General features: G+C 50.7%; 1 non-coding gene and 1 pseudogene across 1 annotated transcript; both read left to right on the forward strand.

The window, feature by feature from the left end:
• The first annotated feature begins 1,261 nt into the window (after nucleotides 1-1,261).
• Nucleotides 1,262-1,416, forward strand: LOC143188009 (5.8S ribosomal RNA). The gene has a single exon (XR_013003430.1). It is a non-coding gene; the product is annotated as a 5.8S ribosomal RNA (ribosomal RNA).
• A 1,355-nt stretch (nucleotides 1,417-2,771) lies between these two features.
• Nucleotides 2,772-7,500, forward strand: part of LOC143188010 (large subunit ribosomal RNA) — an 8,578-nt pseudogene continuing 3,849 nt past the window's right edge.

Below are 7,500 nucleotides of genomic sequence, written 5' to 3' on the forward strand. Positions count from 1 at the left end.
TAGCGTGAGGTGTCGATCACCGATGTCATCGGGCAACATGATCGGGGTCTTGCATGCAATTTCGCATGGAGGACATTGTCCCGTCGTTGCGCGATGCTTCGTCGCACCCGCCGTTGTACGTACGCGCGGCATCTTCGATGGAGCGAAACTGTTCCTTCTCGACTGCCTGCGTGAGGCTTTGTCCCAGCGTTTACAAAGAGCCCGCCAGTTTGGGATGTATCGTTCCCTCCTCGGCGCGTAAGCATTGCGTCGATATATATAGCGCTTGCGTGAGGTGCATCTCCGATAGCCCCGTCGCCACAGCATGATATCGGGGTCTTTCATATCTTATGGAAGACATGGTCCCGTCGCTGCGCGATGTTTCGGTCACACACCCGCCGCTAATATATACGGTGCATACTCGCGCGGCAGAGAGAGGAGAGAGAGCGTGCTTGCCAGCTGCTTGCGCGAGGCTGCGCCCGTTTCTCCTATTTTCGGTGGGAATAATGAAAAGCGAGCGAAGAAGAGGTTAAGGAGAATAACCGATATGAGCGCACGAGTGCGAAAGCAAACGTTTTCCCATTCGCATCCCGCTCCCGGTGTTTCTTCGTCTCTTTACCTCGTTGTTCTCTCCGAACCGTCCAGCGGATGTGGACCCTCTCTTGAGAAAGAGAGGGCCCGGGTAACCTAGGACGCGACACGTATCCCGCGTCGATGTGCGGCCGTAGGGTACGTATTCCTGCCGTGTGAACAACAACTGTGGACCGGCTGTTAACAGCTTCGACTTTCGTGAGTCTGACTCCCAAGAATAATGGAATTTGTGTGTGAATTTAAGGGGATGAGAAAGACCGATCGAAGCCGGCTGCGAAGTCCGTTCTAATCGGCTATCCAAATCAGGAGGGGAATACGTACGTGCAGGGCGCTGCGACAATAAAATGGGGGGTGTCGTTTCAGAGGAGAACACCGTGGATGTACGTGGTTCACTTGATCGGGGTATCCCCGTCGGCTCCATCGTACTCTCCAGGTTGATCCTAGGTTTTTAAATGTACTCTACGCCTGGCCGTTACGGGAACCGTTCGCAATTGCGTGGCGGTCTCCGTGCGGAACCGCATCCCAGAGACCCCTGTGTCGTCACTTTCGTTCGTTCGGACGAAGTGTCGCGACGCCCGAACCTCCATCGACCGTGTGCTAGTTGGAGGCGCGGGTCTCGGATTCTTCCGAACCCGAGAACTATATACGAGTATGATATATATATATACATGAACACAGAATATTAAAATACAACCCTGAACGGTGGATCACTTGGCTCGTGGGTCGATGAAGAACGCAGCTAATTGCGCGTCAACGTGTGAACTGCAGGACACATGAACATCGACATTTCGAACGCACATTGCGGTCCACGGATACAATTCCTGGACCACGCCTGGCTGAGGGTCGTTCACGTAACCTTAAGACTGCTTACGTTGGCATCTCGGTGTCACGTACGAGCGATTGTTGGACCGTTCGTCGGCGTTTGCCGCGGTCGCACGAAAACAAGCGAGAATACGCTCTAGACGTCATGGAGGGAAGAAGGTTGTGTGTACGCGGCAGATGACTGGAGACATCGTCGTCATCGTCGTTGCTTTGTCGTTCCGGACTTGCGTGAGTGCTAATTTTCACACGGCGTCGTGAGTCGCTTAATTTGTCGACCGCCCGTGTGTGTATGTGCACCGCTCCGGACGCAAGCGCGCGGACGTACGATCATCGACCAGCCTCCGTGTCTCGCCAAATACCCTCGTGATTGTTAACAGACAGCGTTCGCTTTTCGTGCGAGTTTTCATCCGCGCTCCCGACGTAGTCTGAAATGATGCGTGTAAGAAAGAGGCGTGCGTAACCCGCAACGACACACAAGAGAGTTTGTCGTGAGACTACAGAGAAGGACAATGAAAGGGTGTGCGAGTGAGCATGAACACGAGATCGCGTATACCCCACCCGTGTAGTGTGGTGAAGAAATGTATGACGAGAAACAGAGCCCCAGGGATTCTAGAGGGATCGTCTTGTTGCAGGAACAACGCGAAAAGGAGGCACTCATTCGTCGAAACGATGAAGTTCCGGGATGCATCTTCCCCGGCCACGTTTCGGTCGAGTCGTTTGTGGCTCCGTGAATGTGTTGTGTTGTACTACAACTTGTTTCTGTATCCTGAATCCTCTTTGGCGAGGCTTACACAGCCGCCATATATATGACTCATCACATAGGGATGACTTCTCTCCTAGAAGGAGGAGGTGGAAAGGTAGCAGCGTCCGGTCGCCCCATGTCTTCGCGTTAGTCGATCGCCGAGAGAGACCGCGCGTCAAGTCCGGTCGTCCAGTCCACGAAAGCTATACAAAAAGCAAGCGGACGGGCGTTAAACCATACCGGCAGTCGCCTGGCGAGAGTCTCTCTCCTTTAGATCGAATTAAACGAGACGCGAAGATGCTTTGGTGTGGCGCATTAAGGACGATGTGACTTACTTTCCGCTGATCACTTCTGGCGAATTACGAGGAGCTTCCTTACCTTTGGAAACGCTGCTGTTGCGTTACGACAACATATTCCGAAGGCACACGGCGAAGTTGGGACGACGCATCGAACATGATCTCAAGTCTCTCTCTCATTTCCCATTTCTCGTAACATTCGTTCACACACTCTGCCTGGTCCGCTTCTCTCGGTTGTGTGCCCCCGTTGTACGAGGATTACGCCACAGCTTCTTTCGTCATTTTTACACATATATAAAATATATCACTCTACGTGTGTGATATATTTAACACGTATACGACGACCTCAGAGTAGGCGAGATTACCCGCTGAATTTAAGCATATTACTAAGCGGAGGAAAAGAAACTAACAAGGATTTCCTTAGTAGCGGCGAGCGAACAGGAAAGAGCCCAGCACTGAATCCCGCGGTACTGCCGCAGGGAAATGTAGTGTTCGGGAGGATCCGTTTATCCCGTGACGTTGCATCGCGTCCAAGTCCATCTTGAATGGGGCCATTTACCCATAGAGGGTGCCAGGCCCGTAGCGACCGGTGCGCGTCTCGGGAGGGTCTCTCCTTAGAGTCGGGTTGCTTGAGAATGCAGCCCTAAGTGGGTGGTAAACTCCATCTAAGGCTAAATACTACCACGAGACCGATAGCGAACAAGTACCGTGAGGGAAAGTTGAAAAGAACTTTGAAGAGAGAGTTCAAGAGTACGTGAAACCGTTCAGGGGTAAACCTGAGAAACCCAAAAGTTCGAAAGGGGAGATTCATCGTCGACAAATGCTGGCTCCCGTTGGTGCGCGAAACCCCGAAAGGGGTGTCCGTCGCTTTTCCGCAAGGAGGGCGCACGGATGTTACGGCCAACGGCGAACGTTCCGGCTACGTAGACGTGCACTTCTCCCCTAGTAGGACGTCGCGACCCGTTGCGTGTCGGTCTACGGCCCGGGCGGTTAGACCGTTGCGTCGCCTTGTGCGTGCGCGACGGACCCTCGGTGACCCGACCGGCTGCGCGACGGTGTTCCCCCAGATGGTATCGGGCCGCAACCAGTCTTCTCATTCGAACGGTGCGTCAGGCCCGCCGCAAGCTCGGTCAGCTTTGTTTGCCCTGTGGTACGGACGTCTTTCCCGTTCACGGGCCTGGCCAGCTGTTAGCCGGCGGAGCCCTCGGACTGGCCAAGCTTTGAATTACCTGTCGGCGGCGCTATTGCTTTGGGTACTCTCAGGACCCGTCTTGAAACACGGACCAAGGAGCCTAACATGTGCGCGAGTCATTGGGATGAGTAAACCTAAAGGCGAAATGAAAGTGAAGGTCGTCCTTTGCGTCGGCCGAGGGAGGATGGGCGCTGCATAGTGCTCCGCACTCCCGGGGCGTCTCGTTCTCATTGCGAGAAGAGGCGCACCTAGAGCGTACACGTTGGTACCCGAAAGATGGTGAACTATGCCTGGTCAGGACGAAGTCAGGGGAAACCCTGATGGAGGTCCGTAGCGATTCTGACGTGCAAATCGATCGCTGGAACTAGGTATAGGGGCGAAAGACTAATCGAACCATCTAGTAGCTGGTTCCCTCCGAAGTTTCCCTCAGGATAGCTGGCACTCACTCCTCCGTTCCTTCGGGGACGCGTCGAGTCTCATCTGGTAAAGCGAATGATTAGAGGCCTTGGGGCCGAAACGACCTCAACCTATTCTCAAACTTTAAATGGGTGAGATCTCTGGCTTGCTTGGTTCATTGAAGCCACGAGATTTCGGATTAGAGTGCCAAGTGGGCCAATTTTGGTAAGCAGAACTGGCGCTGTGGGATGAACCAAACGCAGAGTTAAGGCGCCTAAGTCGACGTTTATGGGATACCATGAAAGGCGTTGGTTGCTTAAGACAGCAGGACGGTGGCCATGGAAGTCGGAATCCGCTAAGGAGTGTGTAACAACTCACCTGCCGAAGCAACTAGCCCTGAAAATGGATGGCGCTGAAGCGTCGCGCCTATACTCTGCCGTCAGCGGCAAGTGGGGAGGGACGGTGCCATTACTGGTGACCGTCCTCCATGAAGCCCTGACGAGTAGGAGGGTCGCGGCGGTGTGCGCAGAAGGGTCTGGGCGTGAGCCTGCCTGGAGCCGCCGTCGGTGCAGATCTTGGTGGTAGTAGCAAATACTCTAGCGAGACCCTGGAGGACTGACGTGGAGAAGGGTTTCGTGTGAACAGCCGTTGCACACGAGTCAGTCGATCCTAAGCCCTAAGAGAAATCCTATGCAAATGTGGTGTCCTAAAATCAATGTCTGCAAACATATTATTATACAAAGAGATAAATTGAAAGATAAAAAAAAGAGACACACACACGTTGGGCGAAAGGGAATCCGGTTGCTATTCCGGAACCCGGCAGCGGAACCGTTTAACATCCGGGCCCTCATTGAGTGTTCGTCGGGGTAACCCAAAATGACCTGGAGAAGCCGTCGGGAGATCTGGGAAGAGTTTTCTTTTCTGTATAAGCGTTCGAGTTCCCTGGAAACTTCTAGCAAGGAGATAGGGTTCGGAACGCGAAGAGCACCGCAGTTGCTGCGGTGTCTGGATATTCCCCTCGGACCTTGAAAATCCAGGAGAGGGCCACGGGAGGTCTCGCGCCGGTTCGTACCCATATCCGCAGCAGGTCTCCAAGGTCAAGAGCCTCTAGTCGATAGATTAATGTAGGTAAGGGAAGTCGGCAAATTGGATCCGTAACTTCGGAATAAGGATTGGCTCTGAGGAGCGGGGCGTGTCGGGCTTGGTCGGGAAGCGGGTCTGGCTGACGTGCCGGGCCTGGGCGAGGTGAAGGGTCTTAGACTTCGGTCGACGTCCTGGGATCCGAACTCGGTCCCGTGCCTTGGCCTCCCGCGGATCTTCCTTGCTGCGAGGCTTCCGCGTCGGTTCAGCCGTCGCGTGTCGTTTCTTCGGCCGCCATTCAACGCTCGGCTCAGAACTGGCACGGACCAGGGGAATCCGACTGTCTAATTAAAACAAAGCATTGCGATGGCCCCCGCGGGTGTTGACGCAATGTGATTTCTGCCCAGTGCTCTGAATGTCAACGTGAAGAAATTCAAAAAAGCGCGGGTAAACGGCGGGAGTAACTATGACTCTCTTGTCCGTCGCACGAAGCGCTAGTGCGATGGGCAGGAGAGCCATAGCTGCAGGGGGTGGTGATGCGTAATATAGGTCCTAGTGGCCCTTAAGCCTCTCCCACCCTAACAGGGACGACCTCCTCGCGGTCCCGCTGGGCCCTCACGCTTGCGTGAGGTGGCAGACGGTCCCTAGGTTACACCTTGACGAAAGTCAAGGGAAGATTGGAATTACACCCTAAACCAAACCATCGGCACGCCGACAACAACTTCGGTTGTGAAGACTAGGATACAATCACTAGAATAGTATCACGTCGTAGACGCTGGAATGCTACCTGATGTCGAACCGGCTTACTCACCAACGGACATGACTACTCACACTTTTGGATCTGTTTGTGCCGTCCTCGGATTTAATATACAATTTTACAATTATGGACTTGGAAATCAATACGGATAAAGCCTCGGACACAGCAGATTCTTGTCCCGGAACTGCTGTGGCGGATACATCCGCTTTGGAGGGGACAAACTTAGACGACCTGGCAATTCCAACGGAACGCGACTATATCCCTATATTTATTATCCCTTTCTTGCAGGAAGATGTTGCTTGCCCGTTCTGTAATAAGCATGGACTGAATTATATATTTCTCGGCGCCTCGGATCTGGACAAACATCTGAAAGAGCATCATTTAGGAAAACCCGTGAGCTGGATATGCGCTAAATGTGAGAAGCCTTTTGAAAAGCTCCACGGCGTAAGGTGCCATATACCAAAATGTAAAGTTGATGCTAATAATCAGGAACAGAAAGCTTTCCAATGCGAACTATGCTCCAAATCATTCGACTCAATAAGAGGCCTATCTACGCATGAACGCCACGAACATCCGGCCCTGCGCAATAAAAAACGAAAGGAATCACATAAAAGCGTTACGGATCCAACCGGCGCTACAGATGGCAGATCCGCTAAGGGAATATGGTCATCACAGGAAACTGAACTGTTGATGCAATTGGATGCTCAATTCAGCTCATACAAACATCCAAATAAAGAGATCCAAAAATTTCTAACTGGCAAGTCCCTAAAACAAATTAGCGATAAAAGATCAGATCTGCGTAAAAAGGAAATTAGGAATAGGCCAATGCATGCGAATACTGACGTGCTTTTAAATGCCGACATTATGCAAGACTCATCGGAAGACGAATTTGAAGACGCACATGATTATATAGAGTCATTTGAGCAAGCCAATAGTGCAACAATAGCGGAAACTGTTCGTCAGGGTTCCGATGAAAGCATGCAGGAGTGTGAAGATATTGAGTGGAAGATAAAAATCACAGAGGCGATTGAAAATGAAGAAAATATTACTAAAATTCCAGACCAAATAAGAGAAATATATAATACTTTACGCGCGATATGGATTAAAAACAAGAATAACATAGACGTCTTAAAAGCAGAAATAGATACCTTTGTGTCAGAAAACCTATTAGAGTTCCTACAAAGAAACATTACGAATAAAATAGATAAAAATCAGGCAACAGGTAAAAATACTAACGGAAAATATACCAATAACAGCAATAGAAATATCAACAAAAACAATATAAGCTATAACAATAACAACAACCATAATAATAACAATAAAAATAACAATAAAAATAACAATAAAAGTAACAATAAAAGTAACAATAGTAGAGCATGCAACAACAATAAAAATAAAACGAACAGTAATAGACGTAAAAAGTTCAGGTACGCTCGCTGTCAGGAATTGTATAAAGAGTGCCCAAAAAAATTAGCCGATATAGTTTATAAAGGCGACCCATCATTTATTGATCCTCCTAGGATGCCCCCCGCTGCTGAAGAGGTGAAAAAATTATATAAAGACCTCTGGGAAACAAAGGGCCCCGATATTCCACACGAAAATTGTGCATCGCAACGCATATCGCTATCAGAAATTTTATATCCGG

This window comes from Calliopsis andreniformis, unplaced genomic scaffold, assembly GCF_051401765.1.
Source record: "Calliopsis andreniformis isolate RMS-2024a unplaced genomic scaffold, iyCalAndr_principal scaffold0472, whole genome shotgun sequence".
Taxonomy (NCBI): Eukaryota; Metazoa; Arthropoda; class Insecta; order Hymenoptera; family Andrenidae; genus Calliopsis; species Calliopsis andreniformis.